The sequence below is a fragment of the Tursiops truncatus genome, chromosome 5 (assembly GCF_011762595.2).
Source record: "Tursiops truncatus isolate mTurTru1 chromosome 5, mTurTru1.mat.Y, whole genome shotgun sequence".
NCBI lineage: Eukaryota > Metazoa > Chordata > Mammalia > Artiodactyla > Delphinidae > Tursiops > Tursiops truncatus.
In genome coordinates this window covers 4,307,960-4,322,919 of record NC_047038.1, presented here as the reverse complement: position 1 = coordinate 4,322,919, position 14,960 = coordinate 4,307,960, and the positions used below count along the sequence as shown (strand labels likewise).

The 14,960-nt window shown below is 47.6% G+C and overlaps 1 protein-coding gene and 1 long non-coding RNA gene across 5 annotated transcripts in view; one reads left to right on the top strand and one right to left on the bottom strand.

Annotated features, from left to right (window-relative positions):
• Window positions 1-14,960, top strand: part of TBC1D14 (TBC1 domain family member 14) — a 103,613-nt gene that overhangs the window by 22,682 nt on the left and 65,971 nt on the right. The window lies entirely within an intron of this gene.
• On the bottom strand, window positions 6,900-14,950 carry LOC117312366 (uncharacterized). The gene is made up of 3 exons (XR_004526590.2): window positions 14,699-14,950; window positions 9,329-9,438; window positions 6,900-9,210 (listed from the first exon to the last, which is right to left on the bottom strand). It is a non-coding gene; the product is annotated as an uncharacterized lncRNA (long non-coding RNA).

Sequence of the window (14,960 nt, the reverse complement as noted above, 5' to 3'; positions counted from 1 at the left end):
TGGCTCCCCCTTCCCCGGGGCTCACTGCAGGCCCCACTGCTAAGGAGCTGCATGGGACATTGGTGCCCTGCTCTGGGGCTTTGTGCCCTGGAGTGGCCGCCCAGGCCAGGATAGCAAGAGGGGAAAGAAATGCCACAAAGAAAGGTCTGCGAGGAGCGTGACCGTTGTCGGGCTGGACGTGAGGTGCCCCTCCGTCTTCCTCAGTCCTTGGTCTGCGGGGGACTCCACCCTCCCTCCCGCTGGCTGCCCGCGCCTTTGTGTTGATGTTCCTGTGGCCCCCTGTCCAGGCGCAGGCCTGCTCACTCAGGGACGCCTTCTCCATGCTCCTCTGAGGATCTGCACCTTGAAGCATGCCTGTAGATGCTTAGCCAGTGTCAGCAGGGCCGGTCCATCCTCCATGTGGGGACCAGCCTCACGGGCCTTCTGTGTGCCCCGAGGAGCCCGTGTTCACACAAGAGGGGGGCTCACGGAAGATACTGGGGGCCGGGGAGCTTGTGTGCGTCATCGCAGCTGCCCGGTGCTGGGGCTTTGGCTGCCCTCCGCCTGGTGGGCCCCATCTCCTGGCCATTCCAGGTCCGTGGGTGCCCCCCTTCGCCCCGCAATAGCACTTCCCAGAATGTCTGTCGGGGCTGGAGCCCACTCGAGGGCAGCATGGGGACTGCACAAGTAAAGGCGGGGACGTGCAGTGACACACTAGCGGCTACCCTTTCCCGGGGTGGGGTGGGGCGTGGGCTCAGCTGGAGTGACGTGTGGGAAGGGGCAGTGGGAACCTGATTGAAGCCCTCCGAGACGTCGGGTGGTGGCCTCTTCCTCAGAGCTCTGCCGCCTACCCCCTTCGCACCTGTGGCAAGTCGCTTTGCAGGTGCTGCGTTCCCACGTGTGAAATGCAGAGTTGGGCCAGGCGGTTGGTTGATCCAGCGGGAGGAGCCGTCTTGAATCGGTGTCTCACCTGCGTGCAGCCCCTGCTTTCCTCCCACAGGCCTGCCGACCCCTCCTGGAGTAGGTTCCCTTTCTGCCCCTCACTGCTGCGCACACTTTAAATGAGAAGAATCTACCGAAGTTTCCCGGGGAACCATTGTGCCATCGTGTAGTGTCATCCGATGGGTTCCCCCCTCCCCCGGCCTGGGTGCCCGAGGGACTACATCTCACTCATCCCAAGCTGGCATCTAGTTAGAACTCAGTAGATGCTTGTCTGATCGTTGAATTCAGATGTCGTTCATTTCCTCGGTGAATAGCCACCCAGGACCTGGTGCTGGGGGTGCAGCAGCCGACAGCCCCTCCCCCAGCAAAAGTACCAAGTGGCCCTTACGTCTACTGTGGCCACAGGGTTGCGGGAGATGCTCCATGTCAGGCTTTAACTGCTGGGGAGAGATCAAAACATCCCTCTCCATTTTGGGAGAGGGATGAGGGATGGTGTAGGGTCGGGCTGCGGGAGGTTCCGTTTTAAATAGGGAGGTCAGGGAGGGCATCACTGAGCAGGTGACATCTGAGCAGAGATCCAAGTGAGATGAACAAGAGTGTTCTGGTTGAAGGACACGGCAGGTACAGAGGTGCTGAGGTTGGTGGGGACTTGCCTTGTTTCTCTGATGTGTGTGTCTTATGGGCTCCGCTGACCTGCACCCATCTCCCTGAGGAGCAAACCAGTGGGCTCCACGTCCCTGGTTCCCCGGCAGCTCGTGCACGCGTCAGCAGAGGCGCCCTGCTTCGTTGTGTGGGTCCTTACGTTGGGACACAGTTGGTGCTTCTGCCGGAGTCCAGACCTGAGCTGTCCAGCACGTTAGCCACTGGCCACACGTAGCTGTTTGAATTTAAATGGGAACTTTGGTTCCTCAGTAACACTGGCCACATTCCAGGCTCAGTAGCCACACGTGGCCAGGGTCTGTCCCATGAGACAGCTCAGATTTATACGTTCCCATCATTGTGGGATGTTCTGTCGTCCAGCGCTGGTCTAGATCGTCCAGATGACAGTCTGTGGCTTGAGTTTTCACCTTTGTTTTCATGTGTAAAAGCAGCACATGGTGGTTGTGAAACAAGCGAATCAGTTATGAAGTGTCTGAAGCCAAGGGAAGCCTGTAGAAAGAACCATCCACGGGACCCCTAGCGAGAGGGAGGAAGCAGACAGGGTGGCCTGCTTCCTCTTCTGGAACGGAGGGGTGGGGGGCCAGAGCCGCTTGCAGGGTGTTGAGGGTCTGCCCAGAGGCCCTGCTGGACGCTGCCTGTGAGCTCTAGTGCAGGTTTCAATATCCCCAGATACTTGAGAGTGGACAGGGGGAGGACTTCCCTGCTGGTCCAGTGGTAAAGAATCCGCCTTCCAATGCAGGGGACGCGGGTTCGATCTCTGGTCGGGGAACTAAGGTGCCGCGTGCCGCGGGGCAGTTAAGCCCGCATGCCGCAAACTACAGAGCCCATGCGCTCTGGAGCCCGTGTGCCACAACTAGCGAGGGGCCTGTGCGCCGCAGCAAAAGATCCTGCATGCTGCAACTAAGACCCGATGCGGCCAAAACACTAAAGAAAATAAGTAAGTAAAATAAATATTAAAAAAAAAAAGAGTAGATGGGGAGGAGCCTGCCCCCTCAGAGGTGTGTCCTGAAGGTGTCTGTTGTGCCTCCAGTGAACTCAGTGGGGATTCAGAGCGGGCAGTTGTAGAGCCAAAGGTGTGAATATCCGTTCTGCCCTTCTGGATGGGTGGCGGGCAGGTTGCTTCGTTTTCCTGAACCTTGGTTCCCTTATCTCTGAAGTGGCGATAAGGAGGCAACACATATAATAAAGCGCTTGGCACGGTGGCGGTACTGCGCCCTCTCTAGAATTTATGAGGGGTCTCTTCCCTGCTTCTTGGTTGAGTGGATGAATGAACACTAGTAAGTAAGTGCCAACGTGCCCAGGAGATGAGCAGCAGGAAAGGGAAAACAGACAATGGATCCAGTCAGCCCTGAAGGGTGGACACAATGGATTTCTTTCACGTTACTGATGGACTTGATTAAAATCAGGCCACGGGTTGGTTTTGTGTGGTCTCGCCAGTTCTCTGTTAGGTGTGGAACTTAAGGGAACAGGAAGATATTCTGGGAGATCCCAGCTGGGTTTGATGATCTGTTTCCTTCGCATTTGTGGGTTAGGAAACTTGTCCGTATCTGAGGAAAGAAACCTTTTAAGTTCAGCCACTTATTGTTGGGTGCTGACATTGAAATGCCGGTTGGCCCCAGCGGGGGAGGGCAGGGACTTTTCGCTGCAGAGTGCCGGAATCGGTAAATTCAGGAGCGGCCTGAACAGAACCAAGAGAGAATGTCCTCAGCCTGCGCATATGTGTCCTATTCAGTAGCCAGACCATGTGTGTTTCTGGTAAACCTCACAGGCTGCACTGATTTCTCTGCCGCGTTTCTGCCCTGGCTTCTGGAAGGTGTTCATGTCCTTAGAAATTTCACAGCCATAAGCAGGGTAGTTTTGGGGAGTGGGGGTGAGGAGAATGTATTTGTTCTTTGCAAGGTTCATCTGGCTTCCTGAGTTTATGCAACACCCTCAGTGTGCTGGCGCTATCGGGAAATCATACACTGCGTCTTTGTGGAAGTTTGACGTTATGGTCAGCCTGGGAGGGGTGATTCACTGTGAAATGCAGGACACTTTGTGGGGGGTATAGGAGTTTGTGGGATTGTGAGAAACCCACAGGCAAAACGCATTCCTGCAAAGCAGTTCTTCAGCCATCAGCTACTTTCTACTCATAAATTAACTTCCCTTTGCCCAGGTGGGTGTAAAATCTGTTCTACTTAAAAAATGTTAGTGGAGCGATACAACAATTAAAACTGCCTTATTCTGTTTTCTACCTCAAGTAGTGCCTATTCTTTTTTTTTTTTTAGAAATTTTTTTTCTTTTTTTTTTAAGATGTTGGGGGTAGGAATTTATTAATTTATTTATTTTTGCTGTGTTGGGTCTTCGTTTCTGCGTGAGGGCTTTCTCTAGTTGTGGCAAGCGGGGGCCACCCCACTCTTCATCGCGGTGCGTGGGCCTCTCACTATTGCGGCCCCTCTTGTTGCGGAGCACAGGCTCCAGACGCGCAGGCTCAGTAGTTGTGGCTCACGGGCCTAGTTGCTCCGCGGCATGTGGGATCCTCCCAGACCAGGGCTCGAACCCGTGTCCCCTGCATTAGCAGGCAGATTCTCAACCACTGCGCCACCAGGGAAGCCCTGAGTAGTGCCTATTCTAAAATGATTATGTATTTGTTCGTAGAACACTGGGTACTTGATATAGCTAACATTAAACTCATCTGAGCCTTCTGCGTTTTTCGTGGTACACATCCTACTGGATTGCCACATCAAATCAGCTAGTTCCTGTTTATGTGAGGGGAACTGGGTGTGTAACCGAGAGTTGTTTCAATTCCAGTTTTGCTGATTCTTTGTTGTGAATAGTTGTGGTTTGTCTCAGGATTCCTGTAAGGCTCTGTACATGGAACAATGATGAGTCAGGCAGACTTGCCTAATAGCCGTTTTGGGCCCCACAAGCGTCCAGTTTTCCTGTTAATTCTCCTTTGCTTGCAGCCAGAGGCCTTTTAGAATCCAGGCTCTGTGTACGGTGTTACAGGGAATAGTAAATGTTTGTAGGGGTTTGAAAATTAGGGTTTGGACTTAAGTCCTGATTTCCTTTAGGTTTCAGATTTGGGTGGTTAAATACATTTCCCACCAGGAGGGGAGGCCCAGGGGAAAAGGTCAGGAGGGCATGGGCTCTGCCTCCCCGTCCACGTCCTGCAGAGGTGTGTTGACTGAAAAAAGATGCGCAACCTAAAAGTTGAGAATTATGTTTCACTTGGTGGCTTTACTGAGGACTACAGCCCAGGAAGGCAGCCTCTCAGATAGCTCTGAGGGACTGTTCCAAAGAGATAAGCAAGGAGCCAGGATATATAGGAGTTTTTTGCTGGGGAAAAAAGCAAAACTTGCAGTGAGGCACAAAAGATTATTGCTAAATCACCAAAAATAACCCCAGATATCTCAAGTTAATGATTTTAGAGCTTTTCTGTGTATGGGAAGATGCAAGTGTCTGTGCTGATTGAAATGATTCCTTAGATATGCATTTACTATCTAGGGCCAGTATCCTGTTTTTCTCCATCCTGAATCCCCTCAGGGCGCACCAGAGGGTTGGACGGAGTGGCTGGATGGCTTGATGGTGGGCAGCGTTCCTTGTTTACTGGAATGGCAGGCAGCACTTTTTTGTCCACAGGTGGAAGGGAGCCCAGTACGAGGAGGAAGAAGGGGCAGGAGGCCAGTCACGTGAGGAAAAATATTTCCTGATGCACCCTCACGCCTGACGGTTCATTTACTCTAAGTCTTTACCCTGGAATGAACAGGTTTCATTCTTTCTAGAAGTTCCCTCGACAGCAGTTGTTTTTAAAGTAGAAGAAATTGAGCGGTGGTCAAAGTTTGTGAGGAGAACACACAAATATGTATTGATATTTACTTGGATGAGTGCCAGCTGCTGTAACAAACGTGAAATATCATGGCTCAGACACAGTGGAAGTTTATGTCCACACTCTGCCCTGTTCTTTCCATCTGTGGCTCTGTCGATTGCAACCTGCGGACTCTGGGCTCCTTTGCATCAAGCCAAAGAGGGGAAAGAGCCTGAAGGCGCTGGGCGGGGGAGGTTTCCTGGCTGTAGGCACACTTGAGGTGGCACACATCACTCCACTCACAGTTTATTGTCTGGAACTGTCCCGTGGCCACACCTACCTGTAAAGGAGGCTGGGAAATGGGACCAGTTCCTGGGGTAACGAGAAAATGGGTTGGTGAAGAGCTAGGAGCCTCAACCACTGCGCCACCAGGGAAGCCCTGGGGTCATTTTTCTTGATTCCCCTTCTTCATGAGAATTAGATGCCTGGAGTCCATGAGTTGAATGCTGTGTCATTCTCTTGCTTACATGGTAGTTCTCACCGCCTGCAACCTAAACCCCAAACTACTTGACTGTAAGGGGCATTCTGGATCCAGCCGCTGCCCACCTCTCAGGCCTCCAGCTCCGCCCTGTGCTACAGCCACAGACCCAACAAAATGTTACTCAGCGTTCTCTGGGCGCTTCCCTGGCGGTACAGTGGGTAAGACTCCGCGCTCCCAACGCAGGGGGCGTGGGTTCGAGCCCTGCTCAGGGAACCAAAATCCCACATGCCGTGCAGCGCAGCCAAAGAAAAAAAAAAAGGGAGTTCTCTGAACCAACCGTGCCTTACCCCTGCACCTTTGCCCGCTCTGCTCCCTCTGCCTGGCAAACTCCTGTTGTCCTTTAGGGTTCCGCTTAAGTGACACCCCCTCTGGGAAGCCTTCTCTGATCACCCTACCCCCTTCCAGAGCCCTCAGACAGCACCCACACCCTCTGCAGGCCCCCCTTTTGCGACAGCAACCACAGCCTCTTCACGAGATTCTGGAAGGCAGGGGCTGCGTCTTATTCATTCTCTTTTCCTAGCCAGTGCAGGCACTGAGTGGATGTTCAGTAAATAACCTTAAGGGATGGAGGGGCAGACTGTAAGTCTAAAACAGTAATAAAGAGATCTGGAGTACTTAACTTTTAAAATCTAAATATTTTCCTTTTCGGCTACATTACTGTTCTAGAATTTGGGAGAAGACCCTCCCCCCCCAACAGTTTGTTCTCCCTTGTCAGGTCACCCATCAAAGTAGGTTTCAGACTGCACGTTTGGTGTCCACACCTGGGGTGTCTGCGAAACTGGCATGTTCTCAGAGGTTTTTGTTTTTTGTTTTTGACAATAAACCTTTTTTACCTATGTTCTCTTAAAGCTTCTCTTTGTTTAAAAATACACAGGAAAGGGCTTCCCTGGTGGCTCAGTGGTTGAGAGTCCTCCTGCCGATGCAGGGGACACGGGTTCATGCCCTGGTCCAGGAGGATCCCACATGCCACGGAGTGGCTGGGCCCATGAGCCATGGCCGCTGGGCCTGTGCGTCCGGAGCCTGTGCTCTGCAACGGGAGAGGCCACAACAGTGAGAAGCCCGCGTACCGCAAAAAGCAAAAAAAACAAAAACGTAGGAAAATTTTGTGCTTTTTATGTTCATCATTCTGTTTTTGTCCTTTCCACTTTTACACCTACTACTAATTTTCCTTTTTACTGTTATCTCCTTACAGACTTTCTATGAAATTTAAACATAAAAATGGGTTTTGGGGCTTCCCTGGTGGCGCAGTGGTTGAGAGTCCGCCTGCCGATGCAGGGGACGCGGGTTCGTGCCCCGGTCCGGGAAGATCCCACATGCCGCGGAGCGGCTGGGCCCGTGAGCCATGGCCACTGAGCCTGTGCGTCCGGAGCCTGTGCGTCCGGAGCCTGTGCTCCACAACGGGAGAGGCCACAACAGTGAGAGGCCCGCATACTGAAAAAAAAAAAAAAAAAAAAAGGGTTTTGTTTCTACAGCTTGGCATCCTGCTTTTTTACTTATAGAAAACATTTTCTCACATGATTAAAAATGAATTGTTCATACAGTTATGACTATCTTTATGGTATTCCGTCCAGTGAATCATTTACTTATCCAACAATAAGGAAATCGTTTTTGTTCCTGCTTTTTGATGATAAAATTACCTGTGTGCACCTCAGTGTGTATCGTGTGCATTTCAGATGATTCCCTGAGACAGACTCCCAGAGTGCTTCTTGCTTCCTGACTGCGGTCCTGACCCCGGTCAGCTCTGATCTGCCTTCTCCTGAGGTGATGACGGCAAACCTCTGGGAGTCCTCTGTCCTTGGTGCAAGTTTACTGCAGTGAAAGTCCAGCCTCTGTTTTATGAATGAGGAAACTCTCAACGAGAGCTGATGGACTGTTAGAATTGCTCGTAGCTCTGGCCTCAGGTTACTGTAAATTGAAGTTTAGGAGGATTTGTCCTTCCAGGTCGTTCGGTCTACAGAATGCAGAGATGCCTTTGGTTTCCTCCTCTGCTTCTCCTGGGCCCTTGCTCTGGCTCATGGGACTGAATGCTCTGAGCCCAGCATTGCTGGTTCACACTGCCCTGCCTTTACCTGAGATTCTCTCTTCCCCTCTGCTCTGTGTCCCCTTGGCCGATTTCTGCACAGCCTTACAGCCCAGCATAGCTGATACGTCTTCTGTGAAGCCTTCCCAGCGTGGCCAGGGCAGAGGCAGCCTCCTCCTGGCATGCTGCTCTCTGTTCCTGCAGCCTCGCTTAGTCTAGTTTTGTTCTGTGTCTTGCTCTTACTGTGAGCCTCTCAGGGACAGGGCCTGGGTCTTTGTCATCCCTGATGCCCAACTGATGTCCAGTCAATGTTCTTGACTGGCCCTGGAACATTAGAACATGGCTTGGTTCTGTTCACTTGCACAGTATGGACTCTTGTCCCTGGAGCCGCATGTAAGAGACTGGTTTGTTTAATGCCCACGGGCAGGGCCTGCTTCGTGTACGCTCTGGGCTAAGCGTTTTCCACATGAGAAAAGATAGGGATCTGCTGGGTTCCAGAAAATCCAGGGGACAAGGCCTGGATATGCTGCAGTGGAGGGAGAGGGCACACCAGGTGAACTCCAGAGCTACCTGACCAGGTAGCCTGGTCAGTGGAAACAGAGGAGACTGGAAGATACTAGAAAAGTTTACATTGTAAGGCAGGTGTTCACAGTTTGGTTTTACTTTAGTGAGTAGAATTGTTGGAATAGTTTAAAGCAAAATCTAAAAGTAATTCACTCTTCATGGAAACTGCTGGAAAGGAGTTAATCTTAAATTTGTTTGTGTAGATTAAGGCATCAATTAAAGAAACGAGATAGAATGGGAAGGGAACATTTATTAGCTAAGGAGCAAAGTTCTCGGCCTTTGCAGCACAATAGAATTGTTCGGGAAACTTAAAAAACAAAGAAACAAAAAGTGTCCAGGCCCTGCCCTCAGAGATCAGTTTTAATTGGTTTGGGGTGAGAGCTGGGCATTAGGATTTTTGCAAAAGCTCCCTAGGTGATTCTAGTTTGCAGCCAGGATTGAGAACCACCAGGGGAAAATACTGGTGGCTTAAGTCCAAATCCAAGCCTTTCGGTTTACTGCGTGACCTTAGGCAAGGTTATGTCTCTGAATTTCCTCGTCTTGAAAGTCACACGTAAGCCCATCGGGGATGGGGACCTGTGTCTCTGGTCGTTGTTGATTGTATTCCCTGAACTTGTCACAGCTTCGGACATGATCAGTGCTCAATGTGTACTTGTCGAATGAAAAGAATAACATGTATGACGCAGGTCAAGATGAAATTAGATGAGATGCTTGGCCCTGTGTAATGAATGAATGCTTTTAGTGTTACTGATAAGCACACATAACAGTCACAAACCAGGTAACTGAGTGGTGGTGCCTCTGCTCCACTGAGAAAACTGAGAGGTTCATTTCTTACCCAAAGTCAGGCAGCTTGTTGTGAAGCTGGGATCTGAGGCCACATCTGCTTGACGCTGAGTCCTGTGTTTGCTCTTTCCGCCGCAGGGCAGATCTTATTCGTTATGTTCCCTAAAATGGAAAGAACACGGCCATTTCATCCCTTCTCTCAACTTGTCGCTGCGGTCCCCAGACCACTTATGATTTGTGATGCTTACAGACTATTACTAGCAACTCTGCTTTTCCTCTCTTCTTTAGTATTCCGTCGGAGATTAAGAATAAATTTGTATTTTTTTCCTTAGCAACGTTCTGTACTACATTACATAGGCATTTTCACCCTGCCTTCTCTTTCTCTCCTTGTAAAAACCTAAGCTGGTGTTAGAGAAGGCATCTCTATTTAATTTTTCCTTCCTGTATTTAGATGTTGGGAGCGTTCAAAGGAGATTTCAAGGAGGTCGTGACGCAGGAGAACAGTGGGTTTTGTTTGCACTCTGACTTATCAGTGAGAGGCGCACAGGCGGGAGTGCGTTTCAGGGTTAGTTAATGAATTACCTGTTAATGCAGCAAATCCAGCAGGTTTTTTAAAAAAAATTAATTAATTAATTAATTTATGGCTGTGTTGGGTCTTCGTTTCTGTGCGAGGGCTTTCTCTAGTTGTGGCAAGCGGGGTCCACTCTTCATCGAGGTGCGCGGGCCTCTCACTATCGCGGCCTCTCTTGTTGCGGAGCACAAGCTCCAGATGCGCAGGCTCAGCAGTTGTGGCTCACGGGCCTAGTTGCTCCGCGGCATGTAGGAACTTCCCAGACCAGGGCTCAAACCCATGTCCCCTGCATTGGCAGGCAGATTCTCAACCACTGCGCCACCAGGGAAGCCCAATCCAGCAGGTTTTATGCCAGGCCTTGGGGGTACAAAGACCAAGAAGGACCCCTCCCCATGTAGTGGGAGGTGATGCATAAATAACTAACATACAGTCCCCAGCTCTCTGTCAGACATCAATGTAAAATCAACGTAAAAGTGCTCTTGGGGGCACAGAGGAGGGACTCGGGAGGAAGGAGGCCCATCAGCCCGGAAGGCTCCAGAGGAGAGTGGCTGGAGCTGTTAGTGTTTGTTGAACATGGACAATGTGAGCCCTCTCTTATGTGTCCTGGAGAGTATCCCCAGTGCCCCCAGTCAAACCCCTTCCTGGTCGGCACCTCACTCCCCAGGGGCAACCATTGTTTTGACTTCCATCTCCCTGGATGAGTTCTGCTTTTTTTGGATGTCAGGTAAATGGAGTCATACAGCATATACTTTTTTTTTTTAACATCTTTATTGGAGCATAATTGCTTTACAATGGTGTGTCAGTTTCTGCTTTATAACAAAGTGAATCAGCTATACATATACATATGTTCCCATATCTCTTCCCTCTTGTGTCTCCCTCCCTCCCACCCTCCCTATCCCACCCCTCTAGGTGGTCACAAAGCACCGAGCTGATCTCCCTGTGCTATGCGGCTGCTTCCCACTAGCTAGCTATTTTACATTTGGGAGTATATATATGACCATGCCACTCTCTCACTTCGTCCCAGCTTACCCTTCCCCCTCCCCGTGTCCTCAAGTACATTCTCTACGTCTGCGTCTTTATCCCTGTCCTGCCCCTAGGTTCTTTAGAACCATGTATTGTTTTTTTTTTAGATTCCATATATACGTGTTAGCATGCAGTATTTGTTTTTCTCTTTCTGACTTACTTCACTCTGTATGACAGTCTCTAGGTCCCAGCATATACTTTTGCATCTGGCTTTCTTTGCTCAACCTTGTCTGAGGTTCACCCAGGTGGTCACTGTGTGGCAGCAGTATTTGTTTTCTTTCGTTCTGTATAGTTTTCAGTTGAACAAATGTATCTCTTTATGTTCTCCTGTGGATGGATGTTTGATGTGTTCCGCTCCTGACCACTGGGGAGAATGCTAATCATAATGTCTTTTGGTGCACATATACCTCAGGTGGAATTGCTGGGTCTGCTTTAGTGGACACTGCTGAGTGGTTTTCCAGTGTGGTCGTACCAGTATATACTTGGACTAGCAATTTTCAATTTTCTGTTTCTTTTCTTTTTGCCATTCTGATAATAGGGTAAGGGTATTTGGTTTTAATTTACATTTCTCTGATGACTAATAATTTGCTGTACTTTTTTATATCATATTGACGATGTGGCACCTTCCTTTGTGACCTGCCTGTCTGGGGTTGTCTTACTGATTTGTAGGTGTACTTTCTGTATTCAGGAGGCGAGTCCTTTGTGAGACATATGTATTGCAATATCTTCTCCTGCACTATGGCTTACCTTTTTATTCTCTTAATGTTTTAAACTTTTGTTTTCTTAACTAACAAAAGTTCTTAATGGTAATGAATTCTGCTTTATAGAATTTTTCTTTTTATGGTTAGTGCCTTTTGTGTTCTGTTTAAGAAATTCTGTGTTATCTTCTAGAAGCTTTGTTTTGTCATTACAGACTAGATCCATGATCTGTCGGAATTAATTTTCTGTTATAGTGTGAGGTAGTGAGTGGTTGATGTTTATTTATTGTAAAGATTGTCCATCCCACTGAGCCTTTGAAATAAATCAGGTGACTGTATATGTTCCATCATCTATTTGTCCTCTCACTAATGTTCTTTTAATTACTATTACTATATAATAAGTCTTAATAGCTATAGAGTAAGTCCTCCTACTTTGTTCTTCTTTAACATTGTTTTGGTTATTCTAGGTCCTTTTCATTTCCATGTAAATTTTAAAATCAATTTGGCAATTACCACAAAAAATCTGCTGTGGTTTTGTTTGGGTTTACATTGAATCTGTTGGTCATTTTTTACTATATGAAGACATCTGATCTCTGAATATGGTATGTCTTTCCATTTATTTAGGTTTTTAAAAATTTCTCCACAGTACTTTATAGTTTTTTTTAATGTAAAGGTCCTGTGTTTCTTTCATTAAATTTATTCCAGGATATTTGTTATTTTTTGATGGTTTTTAAAATGTCATTTTATAAACGTTAGTTGGAAGTGGAGTTAATTTTTGTGTGTAGACCTTGAATCCCATGATCTTGCTAAATTCAGGTGTTCTGATAGTTTATGGATTCTTTTGGGTTTTCTCTGTAGAAAATCATGCTGTCTGTGGATGAGTTTTGTTTCTTTCCAATTCTTATACCTTTTATTTAGTTTTCTTGCCTTACTGCATGACTAGGAACTCCCATACAGTGCTAAATTAAAGTGGTGCTGGCAGAAAGCCTTGTGTGGTGCTGGTCTCTGGGAAAGTTTTCACCATTTCCTCATTAAGTGTGATTTTTGCGGTAAGATACCTTTTATCAGATATCTTACTTTATAATAAATATTTTTACCAGATTAATAAGGAAGTTCCCTTTTATTCCTAGTTTTATGATTTAAAAAAATCATGAATATGTTGCATTTATCAAATGCTTTTTTCCTGCATCTATTGATGGTTATATGTGTTTTCTCCTTTATTTTGTTTATGTGGTGAATAACATATTTTTCTAAGGTTAAGTAAGCTAACTTTGCATTCTTAGAATAATCCCAACTTGTTCTTGATAGATCATCCTTTATATCTGTTATTGGATTTGATTTGCTAATATTTTGTGTTTTTAAAAAATTTTTCTGTATTCATAAGAGTGTAGCCTGTACTTTTCCTTTCTTATAATGTCCTTGACAAGTTTTGGTATCAAGATTATGCTGACCTTATAAAACGGGTTGAGGAATGTTCTTTCTTCTGTTTTCTCAAAGAGTTTCTGTAAGATTTTTCTCTGGTGGTTAAACGAACTGACCAGTGTGTTAAAACTCATAGACCTGTACACCAAAAAGTCAGTTTTATTGTATATGAATTTTAAAAAATAATTAAAAGCTTCATGGGAATTTTAAAAAGTGTACACACACGTGCGTGCACACACACAGGTGTGCGTATGCGCGCACACACACACACACACACACACACACACACACACACTCCGTGTCAAATGATCCTTGAAGGAGCATCAGAAAGTCCTGTTTTTTTTCTTGGTGACTAATACCTATAAATGTATCCATTGAGTGACCTAATAAATTTGCTTTGGGGAGGGGGTGTGTGGGGATTAAAAGGTTTGTTCTCTGGAAGAGTGTGTGTGTTTCTTCCTTAAATGTTTGGAAGAATTCACCAGTGAGACCATCTGGACCTGAGTTTTCTCTGTGAATTTTAAAATTAAGGATATTTTTGGAAATTTTTTGCTGAGGTATAATTATAAAACATGAATACCGCAGGTTGAGGAAAAATTTGGAAGCATGTAGGGACATGAAGCTGTAGTTTCTCCTGTAGTGTAGGAGAAAAGAAAGCATCCCGAGAAAGACCGAAGATGAAGCCGAAGAAAGGGGGCCGTGTGTTGGGGGTGGCTGACTCCCCTGTTGTTGTGGTCACTTTGTCAATGATTACTCTGCGCTTACCCTGAGCTGCTGATGTGCCAGGCCGAAGAAGGTCGGTTTGACTCCTTGGGCAGTGAGGCATTTGACCAGAAGTTTTAAGTAGGACAGCAGGAATTTTAAGCATATAAACATCGTCCAGAACAGTGCGCTTCTCGAACTTGAGCAGCATCAGAGCCACCTGGAGGGCTCGTTAAACAGAGGTTGCTGGGCCCTACCCCAGAGTTTCTGATTCAGTAGGTCTGGATGGGGCTCAAGAATTGGTATTTCTAGCCAGCTCCCAGGTAATGCTGCCTCTGGTCCAGACACCCCACTTTGGGGTCCCCCGCACTGTTAGAGTATGTTCGTTAGTGTCAGCTGCCCTGGGGCAGGACTTCTGTCGGTTTTGTTCACTGGTCTCAGGGCCTGGCACTGGCTATGTGCTCAGTACCACTCTTGTGCCCTCTTATCTCCCATATTCGATTGTCTCTCTTTTCTTTTTAGTTGCCAACGTTTGATTTTTTTTAAAAAGCAATACAGATATTTGTAATGTAGAAGTAAAATTTCCCTCTTTGGTCCTCACCGCCTCCTCTTGCCAGAGATGTCCATCTAATGACTGTCTCCAGTCAGACTTTTTTTTGTGTAGTTTCAAACGTTGCAGACACGCCGACAGATTTTTTTTTTTTTAAAGGGACGGTGGAGCCGATTATTAGAAAGAGGACCCTGGCCAAGGCGCCTGGAGGATTGTATTACCATGGGCTAATTGTTGACACATAATTGAACGATGCTTGCCCCAAGGGCCAGCCAACCTATAGTATCTTCTTGTGGATTTAGAATAGATCAGTTCCATAGACCTTGAAGTTGTTAGTTAGATCTTGTCCTTTAGAATTTTTGAACCCTACTTGAAGTCATGGAGGGAGAATCCCGTAGTGATGGTTCTAATGCAGGTATTTGGACAGAGATTTATGTGACCGTGTTTGTGACTTACCTAAATACTTGGTTGCTTCTTCACAAAGTGCAGGGTCTGGCCCAAAGGAGTAGCTCAAAGTGGTTCCAGTTACATTTCGCCTTGCCTCTTGGTCAGCAGTGGCCATGGGTTTGGTGGTCGTTCACCTATCCTGGCGTGGTGTGGCTCTGGGTCTCGGCAGGGTGCTGAGATGCGGGAGCAGAGCTGTGCTGGGGCCCAGGAACCCAGTCACTCAGCTTTGCTTCCCAGACTCCCCGCACCCTCCCTCCCTGTGATTAGTTAG